Source organism: Vicugna pacos, chromosome 8, assembly GCF_048564905.1.
Source record: "Vicugna pacos chromosome 8, VicPac4, whole genome shotgun sequence".
Taxonomy (NCBI): Eukaryota; Metazoa; Chordata; class Mammalia; order Artiodactyla; family Camelidae; genus Vicugna; species Vicugna pacos.
The window spans coordinates 24,884,197-24,907,122 of NC_132994.1; the positions used below are offsets into that span (position 1 = coordinate 24,884,197).

Here is a 22,926-nt window from a genome sequence, read left to right on the forward strand (position 1 = left end):
GTCTGTTCTTCTTCTGAACATTGTTGTGTTTGGTGGTAATGCCTAGATTGCTGCAGACACTTTGAAGCCTGAGAACAAATCTGATACTTTTAAGAGTGGAAGCACAGAAAGACTCAGAGAAACTGGGTCCATGATGTCTTCTTTGGACTCCTGTATTAGACGGTGTGGAGCAGCACTGCTTCTGGAACTTCTTGTCACATAAAGCAATAAGCATTCTTATTGTTTAAGCCATTTTGAGATGGGTTTCTGTTTCTAGAATCTGTTTCTAGACATTATCTTCAAAGTTATCCTAATGGACCTAAATGTTTATCACTGGCCGCTTCCTAACTTTGTGTGCCTATGTCTGTGTCTATACTCTAACTTCATCTAGATAATCTAATCTAATCCTGGGGTAACTTCAAGGCAAGCTTTATTATGTGGTAGGAAAATTCTATTAATTACTAATAATTAATTCACATTTATTATTCACTCATAAATTCACTTATAAATTTGTGTGTGTGCACATGGGCATGAGCATGCATTTACCATATGGAGTCACATATTTCTTAATGCTATAGTATAGCTATGAGTTAAACAGATGAAAAATCTCTGTTTCTGTGAACTTACAATCTAGGCTGTGGGGGAAGAGAAGCAACAAAATAAATAAGGACACTGTACGGTATATAAGAAGGTGATCATTGTTATGGGGGAAAACAAGAGCAGGAAAGAGGGTAGGGAGAACCATGTTTGAGGGATGGGGTAAGGGCTGAAGTTTTACGTAGGAAGGTTGGGCATACCCTCACTGTTCCGTGCACTTCTCATCACTGCACGCACATTTAATCACACGGCTCTGCTAGAGGTGAACATTTTACCCACAGAAATGAGGCTGCATCATGTGAAACTTTTTGTTGTTCATTTTTAGATTACAAAAATTCCTTGTTATTAGAACTTGGGTCCATGACACATTATTTGAACAGATAAATGATTTATCACCATCTGACAGTTGATGCCCATCAAAGCTTGGAAGAATCAACACAGTCTCTTGAGTAGGTAATTAGAAGATGCTAGGTAGAGACACATTTTTTTTTAATGCCTTGAACATGAAACACAATCTCTCTCCTCCCACCCAAGCTCTGTTTCAAGTGTCAGTCCAACAACAAAAGAAAAGGAATCAAATATGTACTAACTTTGTCCACCTGGTTATTTACCCTTAAATACAATACATAATAGCTATCATTTATTGAGGATACAATAAATCTCAGATGAGGTAACAAATTAGTGCAAGATCCTTCTACATTTTAACAATTATTTTACTACCTTTTATACTTATCTCTCCCTCACTTAATTTTACAACAATTTTGCTCAATAAATCACTTAATAAAGCAATTAATGCATTTAATGTTTTCCCAAGAAGCCACAGCTCTCTTTTTACAATCATATTTCATTTACTTACGTATTATTTAATTATGTGAAACCATTACAATAAGTACAACTGATTTAAACCATGTGATAACAACAACAACAACAAAAAACAAATAAACAACCTGCCTGATTATTTCACAAGCAAATAAAAAGAGTAGAACTGGACATTTTTCTTTAGAAAGGTAGTACTTACCTCATGGGACTGTGTGTGAGGTCCTATCATACACTAGAATTAAAATGTAAAAGCACTAACACTGATGATTGCAATTTGTTAAAAAAAAGACAAAAAACCTTCCCACATGAGTCCTAGCACCTGGCCAGGACTCACGTAGGAAGATTTTCTCCATAGTTAAGCCTTCTGTTCTTTACCATCATGCTGGACTGTGGGTAGGGTGGGCCTCTGTGGCATCAGGCAGGGAGAAGTTATGGTTTCTGACAAGAGAATAGAGAAACACCAGGATTCAGGAGTTGGCCAACTTGTCACATACACAAGGAGAGTTGTAACGACAAGACAGTCAGAGAAAGGGAGCAGATCTGAAGGCTTTGAATGATGTATCCAGTGATCAGGCTTGTGGAAATATTTCTAGAAGACCAGACAGAAACCAGGAGGTATATAATCAAAAGAAGACAAAGGCAGAGATAAATGGAAAGGCACATCAAGTCCATGCCTTGAAGGCTGAGGCAGCTGGATGCCACCATTCAGTCTGCATTACTCTTCTCATATAGGAGAAGCCAAACCTATGAAAGAAACCCTGAGGGAGCGAACAATTCGCTCTGTGGGTAAGCTGGTGTAGGGGAGCCCATCACACAGAGATGTACCCCCGCCACAATGTAAGATCAATAGTGGTTCCTTTCCTTCCAGGGGGTTTATAACACTGTATCAGTGTCCAACTCCCTAGGCAAGACTTTCTCTAGTCTTGGTAAGGATACTGGTTATCAGTTATATACAAAGCAAACAGCGCTTAACATTACTTCTTTGCTAAAGCTCAGAAACAAAAAGGAAATTGCAGAAAAAATTAAATTAACATTCTCAGGAAGCCAAAACGTAGGGGAATGGAAGATGGGAGTGGACCAAAGGAGAAAAGTTAATATCCAAACACCTGGTCTTCAGAATACTGAGGGACCTAGATAAATAATCTGTTGGATTTTAAGTTTCATCTGCATCTATTCCTTCTGTGGCCAATGTTAAAACAAGGCCGTAAATTCTTCCATCCTCCTCCCATTAAGAGGTGAGGTCTATGTCTTCTCTCCTTGAATGTGGTAGGCTGTGGCTTCTTTGACAAATAGAGTTATGTAGGAAGAGACACAAGGTGGCTTTTGAGGATAAATCATAAAAAGCCTGGCACTTCTACCTGATTTGCTGGAAACCTTCCTTGGGAGCCCTAATCTACCAGATAAGAAGTCCAGCTACCCTGAGGATGCCATGAGGAGGCTACGTGTAGGGGCGCAGGTCAACAGACATAGCCCTGGAGCCATCTCAGGTAAGGAATCAGATACATGGTCCCAGCCCCAGCCATTTGAGTTGTCTCAGCTGAGGCCCCAACCTTTGGGGGAGCGAAGACAATGCCCCGTGTGAATTCCTGACCCTTAGAAAGTATAAGGTTAACAAAATGGTTGTTGTTTTATCCCACTGAATTGGAGGAGAAAGGTGCTTCCTTACACAGATAACTAAAATAATTCCCAATCCTCTGGGGCAGTAAAACACTATTTATTTACATGCGCCTCATTCGCAAGCTGCACACACTCAGGCATGCACACAGTCATGATCTGTCTCTTTCTTTCTGAAAACAAAAGAAAGCAAAATACTGTTTTTGCTAAGTTTTCTCTACAACCCTTTTGCAGTTGTTATTCTCATGAGAAACTTTTCAGGGGTCTTAAGAACAATCATTCCTTAGCAAATTATATAACTAATTCTTAAGGATACATTTGCCCAAACTGGACATGATGGGCTTGCAATGACACCCGAAGGTTAAGTTAAAAGATCATGTTATTTAAACCACTAAAAGTTGGAAGGCAGCACCCATACACTCTCACTTTGCTCTGTCTGCCTTTTCCCTGCCCTTTTCTGCCTCTAAGAGTCTTGATCAAAGATCATCTGTCACTCTCAGTTCTGCAAGGGACAGGATGCACACAAGACTGACGCCTGGATTTAAAGCTGTAGATCCTTCTTACTATGAACCGAGCAGGTGGAAGCCACAAATCCCAAAACTGGGGTAGTGGGCATGGAATGGACTTTATGTAGAAAGGCTACTTTTACATCATCCTCTATATCATCTTCCCTTGGGTCACTTTCTTACAAATATTCTCAGCAACACCTTCGTAGATGACTTTTTAAGAGAGAGCTGAAAGTATATTTTCTTTTCAGATTTAAGCCCAAGACCCAGATGATTATATGACTTTCTTGAAGAAATATTTAAAAAGTGAAGCAAAGAACTTTGGGCTAATTAAAAAATTCAGACGTGGGAATAAATATTCCTAAGGTTTACTCACAACTACCAAACGCCAAAAAATTTGCACACTAAATTAAAAGTTGTCAATTGCTTTCCTCCTTGGAGATTAGGTATACTATTAAAGGATGTTATGTAAAATAATCCACATTTCATAAAGGATTTTATCACTGTCTCTGCACTGTATAAAAAGAAAATGAGATACAGAGACTCAAACAGTCATAAATAAGAAAAGAAATGAAGCTATGTTTACTGGTTTTTTATTTACTAGCAAAAAAAAAAAAAAAGCAGTGCTAATGGATTTTAAGTAGCAGCTTAGCTAAACTTCTTAATTTGTCCACTTGAAATGGTTTTGACAATTCACTTCCACCATGCTCAGCTCTACATCATGCATTCAAGGCAGGGCATGTGGTGTGGCCTTTGTTGGTTGGGAACAGGCACCTCAAAAACATAGCGAAGAGACAGGGTGGGTCAGACTAGCCACAGCCCCTGCCATGGTTCACTGGATGAAGAAAAAAGTGATGAATTCCTGTGAACATATTTTGATGCACATGCCAACATCACTTCGTGAGTCTGAGCCATCAGAAGAAGACGGGATTGCCTTGATTTTCAAAGTCTTCCATCCTTTGTTTCAGGATAATCCCTGTAACGGTGCAGTGAGGGTGGGCAGTGGGCTCTGCTTTATGTAATGATTCCAGGACCACAGACCCTCCTATCTAGTGACTCCACCTTCTTTCCTTTGTTAGATTCTCTGTATCTGGACAGCTGACAAGTGATAAAAGAAAGGGACACTCGATCTGGTCATCTAAGCTTGGATGTTGACACTTAGAACTTTGCATGTTCCACTGGCAAGAACTAGTCTCATAGTAACCACCTAGATGCAGACTCTGCCATGTACTTAAAAAAATAGGCTTCCATATTTCCCCAAGTTTGTGAGCTTTTTCACTTCCTGAGTGGCTACTTCCCTAATCCTGAGTAGAAAAAATATTATTAATTAAAAATCTTATACATTCTTTTAAGATGTAGCCCAAGGTGGTAGAAATATACCAACTAACATTTGATGTAGATCTCACTGACATCTCAATACCGTGTTCCCATTATCTTTGAAAAAATGGAAATATTGGTCTGAACAATTATAATGTGGCATTTAAACCTTCTCATCTACCAACCTCCAGTCTTAGAAATCATATTTAAAGCAAAACTCTCAACATGTTATGCTATTCTTAGCTCAGATAGAAAATGATGCTGATTATAGCAGTGTAACTATGGTGTTGCCATGGTTACCTACCTATTAATGATTAAACTCACTTCCTTATGCACCTTAGAAAGTATAGTTTAAAAGCAGAAAAGAGGCTTAAGTTTATTAGCAGATTGTAAGACCCAAAGTTCTCAAACAAAAGTTTGGATGTTAGAAACCAGTTCAGACTCTGATATTCAACAGATTTTTCTCTCATGTCCATGGTGTGTGTGTGTGTGTATTTTTCTCCCTCATCAACTCCAGCAATCAGGCTTCAAAGGGATAAGCATTTTATGCATCATACAGTTATTATAACTTCCAGGGAAGAGAGAAACTTGGTGTATGAATTATGCAAAAATATACATTTGTTTAAAAACCATCAAGTATCAGCAAATTGAATCTGTTTATTCTTTTCAATTATTTATGAAACCCATCCTCCTGAGTCTACATACAAAACTATCACCATAAATTATCAAATCAAAGTTTCAGAATCAGAGAAATAAGATTAATAACTAATAGTTTTTCATAGAAATGATTTTGAGACTTAAAAGGCAACATACTTTTGTTTATTGTATTTTTAAAAGCACTCATATGTTTGTCGGTATTCCCAGCTTCCAACACAGCAGATAACTTATCTCCTCATATTTATAGTCCTCACTATCAACTTTCAAGAAGAGTTAAAACTTGGAAAAGGTGTACAAGATGTCTATGTCTTCAGATCATTTTGTTCTGCATCAAAGGAAAAAATAATAATAATTATATGTAATGTTTATCTCCTTGTGATTCTCTATTTGTTTATTCAGCAGGCATTTCCTGAGTGCTTAATATGTGCCCTGTCCTGATGCTAGGGATACAGCAATGAGCAAAACAGATGCAGTTTCTATTGTTACAGAGCTTTTAATATCACAAGTAAGAACTGATGAAGCCCTAAACAAAGGACCATGAACAAATCACCCAGTTTGACAACAGGTTGAACCCTTAGCCTATCCTGCAAATTCTTCAGCCTGTGCTTAAGCCTTCCTTGTAGGAGTGCACTGTGCTTCCCACCCTCCGCCCCCCAACCAGCTGCCTGTATGTATCATTTGGAACCAAGTTCCCATGTCCAGGATCCTGTTTTATATCTCCAAGAAGTAAATTATGTCCAGATTTCAAAGCCTAACCCAAATCCCACTTGCTCTGTCCTCTGAACACTGGATGTTCACTCTGTCCTCTGAACACCCACAGATTTGTTCTTTAATGTTAAAAATCATGTAGGAAACTTTACTGAGTTTACATTATGAACCAGACTTTACAAACTATCACTTCTTTGCACATTGAATCATATAGTGAAAAAATCTCTGTTTCATAGATGAAAAGACTTGAATTTCAGTGGAGATAAGTAACTTGCCCCCAAGTTAGAGCTTTAATTCAATATAGGACGTTATGATGAAAAAAAATCTATATTTTTTCCCAACAGATCACATTGACCTAATAATATTTTTTTTTTTTACTTCTTATCAGACTGTAAATTCTGTTAGGTCAAGAATCACCTTTACATGTCTGTACTCCCCTTAATATTTAAAAGGAATGCTTTACCCATAGTAGACCCTGATTAAAATTTTTTTCATGATACTTATAACAATGCAAAATACAATATAGTAAATATCATCTTTCTCACATGATATATGTAAAATAGTGATTAGAAAGGTCAAAAAGAAGAAAAGCATTGTGGGCTGGGGTAGTGAGGAAAGAAAGCTGAGGATGAAAGAGTGAGCAGAATTTCAGCCACTGGTGTCCATAAGTAACAGCTTTCCAAGTGTGGGAAAAGTCAAGAGCAAAGGTGTTGATATGAAAAAGCACAGGGTGCATTCATGGGGCAGCAACTGGAAGACTCTGGCCACAGCAGAGTTTGATACAGAAGGAGACAGCCTAGAATGGTTACTGGGTGTGACAGACAAAATAAGGGCCCCCAAAGACATCCATGCCCAATCCCTGAAATCTGTGAATGTTACCTTATGTAGCAAAGGGACTTTGCAGAAGTGATTAAGGATTTTGAGGGGAGGAGATTATCCTGGATTACCCAAAAGGGGACAGTGTAATCATAAGGGTCCTTAAAAAGGGAAATAAGGAGATCAGAGTGAGTGGAAAGAGATGCTAATAATAAAAGCAAGAAGTTGTAATGATTCGAGGAATGGGCCATGAGCCAGGGAATGCAGGTGACCTCTAGAATCTGCAAAGACAAGGGAATATTCTCCCTGAAAGGAACACAGCTCTGCCAACCCCTTGATTTAAGACTTTGACCTTCAGAACTGGAAGAGATTAAATGTGTGTTGTCTTAAGCCATTCTACCTGTGGAAATGTGTAACCTTACTAATAAGGTATTAGGAAACTTGACAGCCGTACTAAATAATCAGGAATGTCCTCTGCATGCATTGATGCTTCTAAGATAGGGATGGAAGTAAATTCACATGTTGAAGATGAATCGTGATGTTACCTTTATTCACAGCTTTCAGCTGCCAGGTGGTTGCAACTACCTCATCTTTATCAAAGACCTCTTGCATTCCTCTCAGCATTTCCATGTCCACTGCCTCTTAGGGACTTTGGAATTCTCAGTTGCTTTCTCTGCATCATTCCGATGTGTGCTCCATCCAGGGAAGCTGTTATCAAGCTCAACTGCCTGGGACACCTGCCTTCCTCTTTGTTACACAACCATTCCCACATCCTGGTGAGCAGGGTAACATTCAATATGGACTTCCCTGAGAGTCACACAGGCTCCCTCAGGCTATACCTTTGAAAGCCCTGAATCCTCCAAATTTATCTGAGTGTTTAAAAACAGCCCCTTAGCTTTTAAACCTATTGCCTCTCTATAGCTTTAAAAATGTCAGATTTGAAATTCAAAGGTGAGTAATGACTTCTTGCTTGTAGACAGTATCTCTTCCTTCCTTCCTTGGAGCAATAATTCTTGGTCTCTGACTTAGCCTTAGTAAGACTGGATCACAGGGAATGAAAAAGAAATATTTGAGAGAGGACAATCCATCGGAAGCCATTTCAAAAGCCTTATTTGTCTAGGGAGGCAGCAGAGAAAGGTGAAGATGAGTGCATGGATGAGAGCCAAAGGGCTGTAAAAAAGAAAGAATAAAGAGCTGAGCAGGAGCAGGAGAGAGAGAGGAAAGAGCCTAGGCTGAAAAAGCAGAGATGGAGACAGGAGGAGAACCAAGCTCTCAGGGACCCCAAGTCCAAGAGAAAGAGAACCTTTCCCAAGGAGGAGAGGTGTGGAAAACAAAAAATTAAAGAGATCGAGGAAAATGGAGCCCCAAATGGGGCCCCAGGTTCTGACAAATGCAAGGTAACTGCTAACATTTGACGGGTGTGGGTGAGAGGTCAGATGTGGATTAGAATCCAGAGATTATCCCAACCAGGACTTCCTGGCAAAATATTGTCTTCTTAGTCTATTCCTATGCCAAAAACAGAAATAAACCATAGATGATAAATATATTTATATATGTGTGTGTATATAAAGAAAGACCAGATATTTATTTTCATTATCCCTATGTACATATCACTCATTATTCATTTCATGCTTATCCCTAGATAAGCAAGCTGATACACGGCCACCCTCCTAAAGTATATCCTTTTTATATGCGTAAAATTCATTCTCAATCACTGTCTTCTGCATGTTACATAATTCTCCATTTAAAACACACCAAAGTTACTGTGATTTCAGAAGATAGTCTTCTTAGGCCTTACTATAAAATTCCAAGGCTGGAAGAAATTCTTATTGTTCTACTGAAACTGTGAAATATAAGAAAGAACACTTTTGTTGTATCAAGAATTGCTAAGCTTTAAGAAGGGAAATATGTCAATTTGGGAATTCAAATCAAGGTCTATGCTATAAAAACACTCTATCAATGCCAAAGGGAACTAATGAGAAGGTAAATTATACACCACACATATATAAAGCCGACTTCAACATACTCAAAGAATTGAAGTTTATACTTGAGTTACTTTACTGGTCACTATAAAAGTCACTAATAATTACACTGTTTCAGTTAAGCATTTCAACATAAAAATATACTCAGTAAGGTAGGCAGATTATACTTTTCTAATATAATAGATATAAAAGAGAAAAAGTATCTCTGGAATTATATATACAAAATAAAATATAAATATATATATAATACATATAGAATAAAATGGCTCAGACCATAAAACTACCTGAAAAGCAGAGTGATCAACCTCGCAAATACTTACATAAAAAGACTTATGAGCTCTAGATGAAGCAACTACAGGCAAGATATTTAAGCTTTCTGAACCCCAGTTTCTCCATCTATGAAATACATATGAATACTATTAATATTTATAAAATTATGGGCATAACACATATGCTAGAGCAAGATATAGCACATTAATCTTAGGTGGTAATACGCTACCCTTTTATTGTTGGTTTCCCTAAGTATAAGACATGAAATCTAGGTAAGTCATGGAGTGAAGAATCAGAAAACATTCCTCGATTCCTTCAGAATAATTTTCTCTCCCCACAGTGTAATCACTTCAGCATGTCATTCCATTGACATATGCTCTGAATAGCTGAATAACCAGAATATCAATGAAGTTCCCGTGTTGGGATTCTACAAAAATGAAAACTGAAGCTGTGACCCGTTCTTTTTTCATTTCTTTAACTTCTGAGTAAAAGCCTATCCTCCCGATCCACAGGGCAGCTAGGACTGTCAGTTTCACTTCTTTTTCCAAAACTGAATAAACCCCACCTGAGCCTTCACAGCAACAAACAAAAATAAGGTTCTGAATTGAAAGTATATCTGAGGCTGTGTGGACTCATCCAACGCTTGACACGTTCTCCAGAGACAGAATCACAGAGGAAGCACAGAGGACCTTGTTACCAACCTGGCAGACAGAAAAAGGACACAAGATTTGCCGCTGATATCATCTAATTCGTAGACCTGATGATGCTTTAAGAGGACTAAAATTTCCGAAGTTGAAAGAGACTGAGAAGACAGAACAAGCATCTCGGGTGTCCATGACAGCCGGCAAGCACATGCAGTGCTCTGAGTAAGTGTCGTCTGCACGGTGACACACACACCCTGCAGGACCACAGTCAGTGCAGAAACCAGCAGGGGAAGGCAGGCACGGAGTCTGGTCTTACACAGTTGTTTTTTAAAAGAAACTAAAACAGAGATTTATGTTTATGGACCTCTCACTGATGCACTCTGAACTGAAGTAGATAAACATTTGTGGGTGATGAAAAATAAAAGTAGTTTTCTTCTCATCAAGGGTCCAGAGGTCCCAGGGGGAGAAAACAGCAACATATTTTATTAGAAAAATGGAAAACAAATAACTTCCTCCTTCCCAGAAAAATAATTGGTATGGGGGAAAAACACAATGAAGCATGTGTTAATAATGTAAAAGTTAGGTTCTAAAATGACTCCAGCTTCCATCAGACATCAAATTATTAATGATTTTCCTCCATATTATCAGAGAAAAATCTGGGAAAGAATTCAGATGTATGTTTTCTATCCATCAAATACTATTCATGAATCAACTTTGTGTATCAGTGAGAGCTTTGCCACATTCTGGATGAAAGCAGCTAATTAATTCATCTTTTCCCATGATTGTTTTCCTTTTTCCTTCAGCCTTCTCTTTGGTTCAGTTATCCTCTCCCCCATATAAGAGCATTCTATTCCCCCAAAGTTCTGCAAACCTCCAGATGGTCCTGGTGATGCTTCTATCTGGAACTATGTTTTTGTCCTTGAAACGAAGGGTGATCCAACACGTGGTTTTGTTTCTTCACTTCCTTCCTTGCTTGTTTGTTTGTTTTCATAACATGTTGGAGTCGGTTTTCACATTAAAGCCAACTGGATTTCCCCTTTCTTCTGAACTTTGCTTCTCTTTCCTACAACTCTTTTTATTGCATCTGTGTGTACAGCTGAAGTATTATAAATACTGTTCATATCAGGTGTAAGAATGGGCTACAAACTTCCAACATACTGTCTAACAATAAGACCCTATGAAAATTTAAGCTTGCCTCCCTAAACCCTACAGTCCCTTGAGCAGCTTTCAATGATCTCTTGATAATTTACTCTGTTATAAAATGAGAACTATGAAAGCTTGTCTAGCCTGAGCCTGCAAGTAACATCATATACACAGAACCAGAGCTTGGGCATCATTCTACCCTGGTTTCTCAACCCTGGCTGAGTATCCCAACCACCGGAGCGAGCTTTAAAATACTGCTGCTTGAAAGCCCCACCCCGGCTTGATATTTCTCAAAGCTCCTCGGATGGTTTAATGGGCTGTCGGGGCTGAGAGCCGCGGTCTTCTCCACCAGTCATTAGCAGCCAAACTGAAGCCCAGGCAGGCTCACTCACTAACCCACCTGCATAAGATGAAAAGCAGCAAAGAAAGGATTGCAGATCCAGGCTTTCACGCGGGGATCTTTCAACTACAAGGACGACAGGATTGCAAAAGGTGTCCTGAGCACAGTCCGTGGTCTGAATCTCTTTCAACTTAGCTCAGCCCGGGACCAGTTATGCAATTTGCAAGCCCTAGTGCAAAATAAAATAAAATAAAAAGTGTGAAGTCCTTTTTTCATTAATTATGAGGAACTTCAAAAAGTTGGCAGCAGAGATTTAAACCAAACGCAGGGCCCGATGTTACCACATAGGATATACCCATGAAGCCAACTCTGGCCCCGGTTTTGAAGCTATCCTGTGTTCAGTAACAAGAGAAGGCAAAAATTTTTTTTTTATTCCTCAGCTATAAATTGGGAAATCATGCTGATCAAGTCTTTGACTTTGTTTCGTGTGTGTGCTTATTTGTTTATTTATTTATTTTTCATGCAGGAGCTCTCAGGAGACTTCAGTAAGCTGTGGGAAACTGGGCTAGATCTCTCTGGAAGGGAAGCCACAGAATGCCCTCAGCAGCTGAGAGGTGGAGAAGGGAGCCTTTACCCACTGGGTCCTATCGCCTGTTGGCCCTGTAAGGGGTTAACCCCATGGACTTGCCAGACTGCATGTGGGAGCATCTGGAGAGAGACTGGATGCCTCTGTTGGGTGAAGCCTATGAAGCTGGCTGCCCTAGCAGGGGCTCGAGTGGCAAAGAGGCCCTGATACCGAGATCCTCCAAGCCGGGACTCAGCCAGCGGTATGCCCCAACTGATTCCAGCTAGAACTCTTTACTCCCCAAGAATACCTATTAACATCTTTCTGGACACGTGTGCTGTCTACAGAGCCCGGTTTGGGACAAAGTAGAGGAACTATTATTACAGTTAGATAATCCTTTTCGAAGAAATCACACGCTGGGAAAATCAAGTTAGGTGCTGGAAAGACCAAAGGAATGATTAGAACGTAGAGAACGAAAGCCCGCATCCTGCTGAAGAGCAGTGACTGTTCTGAATGTCCCCCCACAGGTATAAGCATGAGTCAGCCAGCTGACTGGCTCGGTGCCAGCTCTCCTGAAATCCTTTAATGTACATCCAGAGCGTCTTAATAGGGCTATCATTTGTTATGTCATATAAATCAAACATTTTTCAAATGAATGCTAGATGAAACAGAAAATAGCACTTTCTGCATGCAAACTGGTAACACTAAAAGGTTTCAAGTGAACTTGGCTACAGCTAACAACTACACAGAGAGAAATCATTTCCTTGTTTGAGACAATTCTAAACACATGCATTCTTGGTCACTGAGACTGCTGGCAGTCATTTGCACAGGCATATTGTGAATAAATGTCTTCTTACTATATTTATTTAGCTGTGACAGCAGACTCAGAGTAATCTTAGCATTGAGATGAAAAACTCCCTAAATATGTTTGGTGAAAGTATTCCTACAGACATGATGCAATTAACATGGAAAAACAGCAAAACAAAAACAAAAAATCTTTGTATAACTAAGGCCCAGTTTCTACTTTTACTTAAGAACTCTCTATGTTAATTTTCTCCAAAGCTTGCTATTAAAAAATTCTTTTCAAATATCTCTACATCGCATCCCCCATTTTCTCTGTCAGTTGGGCAATATTTATTCAGTGGTGTTGATGTCCAGAGCCCCGAACCTGATTGTGTATGTCAGCAAGATGTTTGTATATTTAGAAAAGCACAAAGAACTCTGTCTCCCAGGAAAGCTATAATTGAAATATCAAAATGACAAAATGTCCTGTACTGTACAACATTTTTAGAAGGTTTTCAAAAATCATATGCAGCTTAAGAGCAATTCAAGTCCTTAGAAAAAAAAGGTTTTCATCATAATTTTCAAAATGTAATTGTCTTACTCAAATGTTTATTTGTCACTAGAAAACATGGCTTTAAATATTTAGTTTTCCATCTGTTTTAAAAATACGACCACCCACAAAGGCTGTATGTTGCCAGTTTTCCCCACACTCCTTTTTATTGCCACACTTTTTTTCCTGCTTATAAACCCAGAAAACTTCACACAAAAACAGCTCAATGGCATGGACCTACAAAGCAAAATAATTTTAAAACCAGTGTAAATGTGTATGGAAAAAAAACTGCACAAGGTATTCTTTTTCCACTGCTATATTATATTTAAATTTACTCTTAGATACAGGATTTTAATGAAATTATTTTGTATCAGTCAGGGTTTAAAGGCCTCAAATGAGCAGGAATTTTCCTGACTATAAAAGATGAAGGTCATGGTAAAAACCTTGAACATAACATACCTGAAATTTATATCCTTTATACCTCATTTTATTTTGGTATTTCATACTTCCTCTTGGCGACATCCCTATTTGTCATTCAAAAAGATAAAACAAATATGCTAGAATTCTCTTCCCGAGCCTGGGTTACTCTCAACCCAGCAAATGATAAAGTTTCTTTACCTCAGTTACCTAATCTATAAAACTAGAATGTTATGCCAAGTACCTCTATCTTCTTTAAATGTCAATGAAATGCAGTTTTAAAGTAGGCCTTCTTGTGATAGAGATGGCCTGAAAACCTTCCCCTATGTTCTCTGTTAGGACAGCTGATTGAACACTTATATCTTATTTCACTTCTCCAAACTTCATTAAAACTACAGTAAATGTTTAAAGTAAAGGAGGCTGCAGACATGAGGCAGAGTGAAGAGCGCCAAATATAGGCAGATGAAGTAACTTCTTTGAACCCACTGAGAGCTGACTGCAGACCCCACATTTTCTCTGATTACACTCAGCCCCCAAAGACCCCAGCAGCTGGGCACTCATTGTAGGAAGCTGACTTTCTCAAAGGAAACACCTTAGAGAGTTCCCTGACAACAGGCTCACTCAGGGTCAAATTTGAAATTCAAATATGAAAATGGCATTCATGCATTCAAAATCCCTAATCATCTTTTATTCCTTCACTGTAAATCATGAGTAGACAATCAAGGACTACTAAATATCAAAGCAAAGTCTCGGACAAGGATAGAAGAGATCAAAACAAACAACCTGACAAGAACAACTATGAGGAAACACAATCTAGGCAACCATTACTGATAATCTCAGAGACATAAAACAAAATGCTGCATTCATGAAAAAAGAACAGGGGAACATTTAAAATGAAAAGGAAAAAGCTTCAAATTTAAAAATATTCTAACAAAATTGTTTAAACTACTGTTGAGACCTTAGAAGATATTTTCAGTAAATACCCCATGAAGTAGAGCAAAAAGACAAAATAATGAAAAATAAGAAAGAAAAAATTAAGAAAAGTAAATATTAACTTTGATCAAGTGGGCTTTATTCCAGGGACACAAGGATGGTTCAATATTTGCAAATCAATCAATGAGATACACGTTAACAAAAGGATGGCTAAAAAATCACACATGATCATCTCAATAGTTGCAGAAAAAGCATTTGACAAAATTCAACATCCAATCATGACAAAAACTCTCATCAGAGTTGGTATAGAGGGACCATATCTCAACATAATAAAGGTCACTTCCGGCAAACCCACAGTGGACACTATACTCAACGGTAAAAAGCTGAAAGCCTTTCCTCTAAATTCACCTTTGCCACTTCTATTTAACATAGTATTGGAAGTCCTACCCACAGCAATCAGAAGGAAAAAAAAAAAGAAACAAAAGGCATCCAATTGAAAGGGAGGAAGTAACACTGTCACTATTTGCAGGTGACATGATACTGTATATAGAAAACCATAAAGCTTCCACCAAAAAAAATGAGAACTAATAAATAAATTCAGGAAAGTTGCAGGATCCAAGATCAATACACAGAAATCTGTTGTTTGTCTACACACTAATAATGAAATAGAAAGAGAAAGCAAAAAATAATCTTGTTTAAAATTGTATTAAAAAGAATAAAAATACCTAGGAATAAAAAACTTCACCAAGTAGGTGAAAGGCCTCTACTCTGAAAACTAAAACACCGATGGAGGAAACTGAAGATGACACAAATGAATAGAAAGGTATCCTTGCTCTTGGACTGGAAGAATTAATATTGCTAAGATAGCCATACTACCCAAAACAATCTACAGATTTATGCAATACCTATCAAAACTAACCCATGACATTTTTCACAGTACTAGGACAAATCATCCTAAAATTTATATAGAACCAGAAAAGACTCCCAATTGCCAAAGCAATCTTGAGAAAAAAGAACAAAACCGGAGGCACCACCCTCCCAGACTTCAGACTATATTGCAAAGATACAATAATTAAAACAGCATCGGACTAGCCAAAAACAGACATGTAGTTCAATGGAGTAGAATAGGGAGCCCAGAAATAAACCCACACATGTATGCTCAATTAATCTACAACAAAGGAGGTAAGAATATACAACGGAGAAAAGATAGTCTCTTCAGTAAGCGATGCTGGAAAAACTGGACGGCCATGTGTAAAAGAATGAAATTTGAACTTTTGTCACACAAAACATAAAAATAAACATACATCAAACTCAAAATGCATTAAAGACCCAAATGTAAGATCTGAAACCATAAAACTCCTAGAAGGGAACATAGGCAAAACACTCTTTGACATAAATTGCACCGATATATTTTTTTGGATCTGTCTCCTAAGGCAAAAAAGAGAAAAGCAAAAATAAACTAATGGGAACTAATTAAGCTTAAAAGCTTTTGCACAGCAGAGGAAACCATCAACAAAATAAAAAGACAATCTATGGAACAGAAGAAAATGTTTGCAAATGGTTTGACCAATAAGAGGTCACTATCCAAAACATAAATAGCTCATACAGCTCAATATCAAATCAAAACAAAACAAAACAAAACAAACAAACGAACAAAACAACCAAACAATACAATCAAAAGATGAGCAGAAAACCTGAATAGACATTTTCCCAAAGACATATGGATGGCTAATAGGCATATGAAAAGATGCTCACCATCACTAATTATTAGAGAAATACAAACCAAAACAGCAATGAAATACATCACTTCATACCTGTCAGAATGGCTATCATCAAAAAAATCTACAAATAACAAATGTTGGTGAGAATGTGGAGAAAAGAGAACCCTTTTACACTATTGGTGGGAAAGTAAGTTGGGGCAGCCACTATGGAAAACAGTATAGAGTTTCCTCAAAATACTAAACATAAAACTACCATATGATCCATCAATTCCACATCTGGGTATATATGTGGAAAAAAGGAAAACACTAATTCAAAAAGATACATGCATCCCAATGTTCACATGCAGCACTATTTACAATATGGAAGCAATCCTAGTGTCCATCAACAGATAAATGAATCAAGAAGATGTGGTATACACACACACAGGCACACACACACTGGAATATTACTCAGTCACAAAAAAGAATGAAAATTTGCCATTTGCAGCAATGTCAATGGGCCTAGAGAATATTATGCTTAGTGAAATGAGTCAAACAGAGAAAGACTTACTGTGTGATATTACTTATAAGTGGAATCTAAATAATAAAACAAATGAATATATAGCAAACAGAAACAGATTCACAGATACAGAAAACAAACTAGTGGTTACCAGTGGGGCAAGGGAAGAGGGGAAAGGCAAGATAGGAGTAGGACTGGGAGATGCAAACTACTATGTACAAAATAGATAAGCAGCAAGGATATATTGTACAGCACAGGGGAATTATAGCCATTATCTTGTGATAACTTTTAATGGAGTATAATCTGTATATATACTGAATCACTATGTCATATACCTAAAAGTTGTATAATATGATAAATCAACTATTCTTCAACAAAAAAATTAGAAAGAAAAAAAATGAAGACAGAAGATTGTATAACTTTCCACGGAGGCAGGAAGGAAAACAAGGATCACATACAAAAGATGAGGAATTAAGTGGCTTTGAAGTTCTCAGCAGCAACACCAATAGCAATAGATCAGCACCGTCAAAATTTTGAAGGCAAATAATTTCCAACCTAGAATGCTATACCACCAAGTTGCCAATCATATATGAGGGTAGAATAAAATCATTTTTAGTACTTTCTTGGTATCAAAGTATTTGTCACCCATGACCCCATTCTTAAGAAGTCCCTTAAGGATGTACTTTACCACGATGAGAAAGAAAAGCCAAGCGAGAAGACATGGGACGCAGGAACCAGGAGCTATAATACAGGAGAACAGTGAAGGGAAGCACAAGGAAGGTAGTAAAGGAAGACCCTAGCATCTCAGCTGTGACTAGGTGTGACTTGAGAGACGAACAAGAGCTGAAGTCAACGAGATATCCATTGCTACATCTTTTTAATCTGAGGCAGAATGTACAGATGAGCCTGATCCAGATTTTTATCCAGGCTCAGCATGAGCATGTACTGAGGAAGTTCTCCTGCCCTGCACTAGGTTCTGCTGCAGGGGTCAGCGAAGACACCCTTTCCCCCTACAGAAACACTCTTCTCTGACTTACTCCTGAGAGCTAGAGACAGACCATGGTGAGTACAAAAACAAAAACGGAGCAGCCCTTTCCTGCTGAACATATCTTTGCTAGACACCAGTACTGCCCTCCAGTTGCTTCAAGTATATGAGAGAATGTACAGGAATATTCCACGGTATGAGGTGCCTACCATTCATTATACAACCCAATAAATTGGAATTACTGGTTATATATATCACTCATAGAGCTTGGTTACTACACACTCATCCTTAAAAAACGAACCTATTCTAGGGGGTACTGACAAGTCAGGTTTCTAATCCTTTAAAAAGACCGAGGCCACTTTCTGATAAGTTCATCGAAGAAATAGTCGTGAGAGGAGCCCAGACCAGCAGCTTCCCATGATGTCTTCTGAGAGTCCCATGACTTTTCATCTGAAACCTCATCTAAGACTTAACTCCATTATTCTACCTCATCTATATCAAAAACAACAAACCAGCCAAACAAATACCTTCTTTGAGATTAGGGAGAATGGTGTAATGGTGAAACTGTCATAAGAAACACTTGACCTGTGTTGAGTGGGGAAAATGCATATTATGGCCACTCATAGATAAGAGAATGAAATATCTCTCTGTGAAGACTTCCTAAGACCACCAGTGCCCCCTGAACCACTGAGAATAGAAATGCTAAGAATTCTTCCTGCTCCTTACTTCAGTTAGCTTTCATGGCAGACAACACTCCCTTACAGGAGCTAATTTTACGTGAATGAGAGACAAAGAAGAAATTACAACAAAGTTTTTTGTGTCTGGTTCATTTATTTTGCCTTATTTGTTTGTTTGTTTGTTTGTTTAATTCTAGTGATGAGAAAAGGGAATTGAATTTCTAGAAGAGGCCTTATTTACATTTAAAAAACAAACATGGAGAGATGGGGGAAGGCAAATAAAGGTGAATAATAAATATGGAACAAAGGCAGTCAGCAGGTTTCAGAAACCAAGTCAAATGCACTAAGAAGATTTGGTCCTGAAGAAATGCTCATCTCCTCATTAACAGGTATGATAGCAAAATTCTGATGGCTTTCCTGGAAAAACTCTATTTCCAACAACTACTTTGATTGTCATTACTACTTAGTCATATTTCTCCTTTTACACAGTTAGAAAATATTTTCCTCTTTCAGCATTATAGTCTGAGTCATTGATGGAACATTTTGCTTTTATTCAGAAATACAAGAGCTAGGTGTCTCCAACTTTAAATGATAGTCATAAGCATTAATCAGTAGATTATTACTTAAATAAGGCTAGTAGACATGTCAAAATTTCCCTGACTTCTTTCTTCACTGTATAAACAAAGTCTTTTTCAGAAACAAAAGCACCTGCAAAGAGAGCGTGGACAAGGCTAAGTGGCTTTCTAAGAACCCGTGTTCTTGTTGCCTAGTTGCATTTCATGCTGCCCACCTGCAACTGCGCGTGGTGTCGGCAGGCCAAGAAATGATGTCAGAGTGCCAGGAAATGAGCTCCTCGGCAGATGCTGTGAAAAAAGTGATAAAGAGCTGTTGCTGTAACACTTCGCTGAAGACAATTACAACAAGCCCCTTTCATCACGGAATCTGTTCCAACGCTATGTTCATGCACGTCAGAAGGCCCTGATAAGTCTACCTTTTATTCCAATATTAATGAAAACAATAGGAAGAGGCTATAAATTAGATTTGCCAAACTATTTTCTGCAGCAGTCAGAATTGGTTTAAAATGACAGAGACTCTGTGATTCAAGACTCTGGGGAAAAAGAAATAGAAATCACAAGTACGTTCCTCTTTTAACCCTCATCTATCAGACCAGACTTCATTTTTATTTCTGCCTTCTATTCCTCCCCACCCCTTCCCCATTTGTCTGCACAGTGATGTCTTTCTCTGAGTAAGAAATACAGATGAAATATTCAGATAATTGGAATTCTACTGGCCATCACCCTATAAGATTCTGAGCCTTACAACAGGAACACAGTTCAAGATCAGACTCTCACATTTTCTTAGTGGTTACTCGCTGTTCCAGCGACTCCTATTCACTCAGAAGTTTTAGAGCGTTTGGTCACAGTAATAATAAAGGTGTCTTGGAGCCCACTTATACATAAACTGTCCTGGTTCACACAGGTTCTCAGATAAGAACAGTCAGTTAGGGCTCCGCAGCAGGAGGATGTGATCACCACTCTGTGTCGTTCAAAAGCGGGGAGTCCAGTAATAAGTGAGACATGATTAGGAATCCAAATAACACATAAAGGGAGAGAGGACTGGCCTCTACCATGCTCTCGATCTGGCCTGTGAAAGAATGAGACTTAGCTTCTTCCTGTTGATCTCTGAAAGCTCCTGAGGCCATGCTGAAACCACTGAGTCTCAAACACAAAGGTTGAGGGTGGTATTCTCTATGTCTGTCTCTGCCTCTCTCTCGATACACACACATATATATGTATATACATACACATATACATATACCCACACACATACATCAAGCTCTGATTTACTCAGGTGTTTCATCTGTTTCCTTTGACATTTTCCCCAGGTTCTATCAGCACAAGTTTTACAGTATCTCCAAAAGCTTGGGAATAGCAAAGAAGTCATAGGAACTATGCTTAGTCAAAGTTAGCTTTCTAAGAACAAACAGAAGCGCGTCTAGAGAACGGTTACTGCTGCTCTGACCACAGCAGCTACTAGGGAAGATTACTCATTATTATCAACCTTGCATCATCACACAACTCCCCCTCCCTCCTCCTGTAACAAACTCAGGTTCTCAATAATTTATCTTGGGTGGAGGGGAGAGGAGTTAAATAATATAATTACTTATGCAAATCAACTCCCATTGGCTTTTTAAAGATCATTTACTTATAAAATAATATTTGGAGTATATTTACAGGTAAATCACTGGGCTGGGGTGCTCTAAGTCTTCACCGTACATAAACAAGCTAAGATCCATTTCTTAACTCTGCAATTGATATGCTTCCTAAGTAGTCAAGAGCCGTTTAAATTCTCACCATTGCCACTGTCCTCATTCTGAAAATTCCATTTGAATTCACACATCTACATCTTTGGAGTAGATAAACCCACTGATCAGAACAAACAGATGGCATCAATAACATAAGAATTTTCTATACAACCGTCTGATCTTGGGTTGATTATTAGCAGTGGCCTAATTACTTGACAGAATAGGACAAATGGTTGGTTAGAAAGCAGGCAACCCAGATGTCTACGAAGTGTCAGAATCACCAGTGAGGATGCTTGGAAGGAAGACTACGGTTGACAATTACAAAAATAAAAACCAAAATATTTGCTCAGGGTCCACCATATGTGGGTAACTAGGCTATATTTGAGAGTGTTGAGGAAGTATAATTAAAAATCGAATCTTTTCCCAGCCCAGAAATCCTCTTCACAAAGGTAGCAGAGAAAGAATACACTTTATCCAGAGAAGAAACAAATTTCTCCTATTTTTATGACAGGAGGTAGCTTTGCAACTTGGAGCAAGGTGTCCACTGAAGCTGGGCTCTTATCCTCCCTCAGAAACTGGGGAGAAGCCTTCTGCTTGATGTTTACATTTCAGAGAGACGGCTCCCCAAACCTTGAAAAGGACGTTCTTGGGTCATAAATATCATAAATTTAATGAAAAAGCCTATCTAGTCTCCAAAAAGATATACATACTTTTCAAAGAGAGGAGGAAGTACTCACAGTTTTCCAAAGTAAATGCTCTAGGAAAAAGTAGGAGGGAAAAGTTTCTTCTCTTACTTTCAATAAAATTAAGCTTATTATTTTCAATTTTTATTTGTCCTTGAAAGAGTAATTCTCACCACAAACTCCAGTTTCATCCAGTATCTTCTCACTATCATATGGATCTGAATTTTGTTCTCTAAGTCACATGTCTTCAGCCCTTCCCACTCACACCTTTGCAATGTTCGCTTGCCTTGAGGCTTTCATGCTGCTGGCCAAACGTAGCAATTGGCCATTGGCTGTTTCCAGTATGAAGAAGGATAATGTAGTCACTTACTCAGAGACTGGGCAAATGATTGGCTGTTGGAGTGTCCCACATGTAGCTGGAACAAGAGTCTGTAGAGTGTTCCAAGTGTTGGGGAAATAAAATTAAAAACAAAATCTCTTCCCAATCCAGAAAATCTCTCCACAAAGACTGAAGAGAAAGAAAGCAATTATTGAATAAGCTTTAACCAGGATGCATGCAATGCAAATCACAGGCAAAAGAGAATGCAAAGATAGAAAAAAAAATCTTAGTCTTTTATGCTTTTATATAGCTAAGTGGATACAACCTAGGAAAATCATGTTCTCAATATAAAATTACTAATTTTCTCTTATCCTTACGACCGGAGGTAAAGTTTACAATCTGGAGGTGACAACTGAAGTTAGGCTCCCAGTCTCCCAGGAGACTGGGAGGTCGGGTAGTGGGCAGTATCTTCCTTGGTAACACATTCTGGAGAGATGGCTTTCAGGTCCTTGAAGGAACATTCTTAAATTGCAAGACTAGCAAGAGGCTTATTTAGCATTTAACCTTTTGAAGGAAGATGAAGACAGTGGAGGGACGGGCTGTATAGCACATCTAGGGAGGCTGGGCCTGAGATTTCACAAAGAACCTCACGCCCAAGCTTGGCAAGGAAGCAGTGGACTCTCCTGCCTTTGAAGGATTTTGTGAGCTTGGAAAATGTGCACATCAAAGGTGACCAGTGAAGGCTGGAGACCACTGTTCTCTTTCCTAAATGTCTGTCATAATTTGAGATTCTTACGATCATTGCATGATCCTGGATAAAAGGAGGATCATTTTCATTCAGAACTCAGATTTAATTTCTTGTGAGCCAGAGATGAGAAGAAAGGAGTTAAATTATTTTTTTTAAGTAGTAAAATGTGACATTCTTACACTAAATGTGGAGTATTCAACTTGCCACATTTACCTATTGTCTATTACATACATATCAGTCACTGTTCCCTGTAAACAAGGCCGTGGAGATCCCTATCGTTATGGAAATTACGGTGTACTAGGAAAATCACACAAGTAAACAGATGATTATCATCAGGATGGATAAGGTA

At 38.4% G+C, this 22,926-nt stretch overlaps 1 protein-coding gene across 2 annotated transcripts in view; it reads right to left on the reverse strand.

Moving 5' to 3' along the window:
* The window catches only part of GPR63 (G protein-coupled receptor 63), a 111,735-nt gene that overhangs the window by 22,159 nt on the left and 66,650 nt on the right, over nt 1–22,926 (reverse strand). For both annotated transcript variants that reach the window (XM_072965639.1, XM_072965640.1), the window contains exon 6: nt 11,453–11,621. The gene's annotated coding sequence lies outside the window, so the exon portion shown is untranslated. The remainder of the gene's footprint in view (nt 1–11,452; nt 11,622–22,926) is intronic.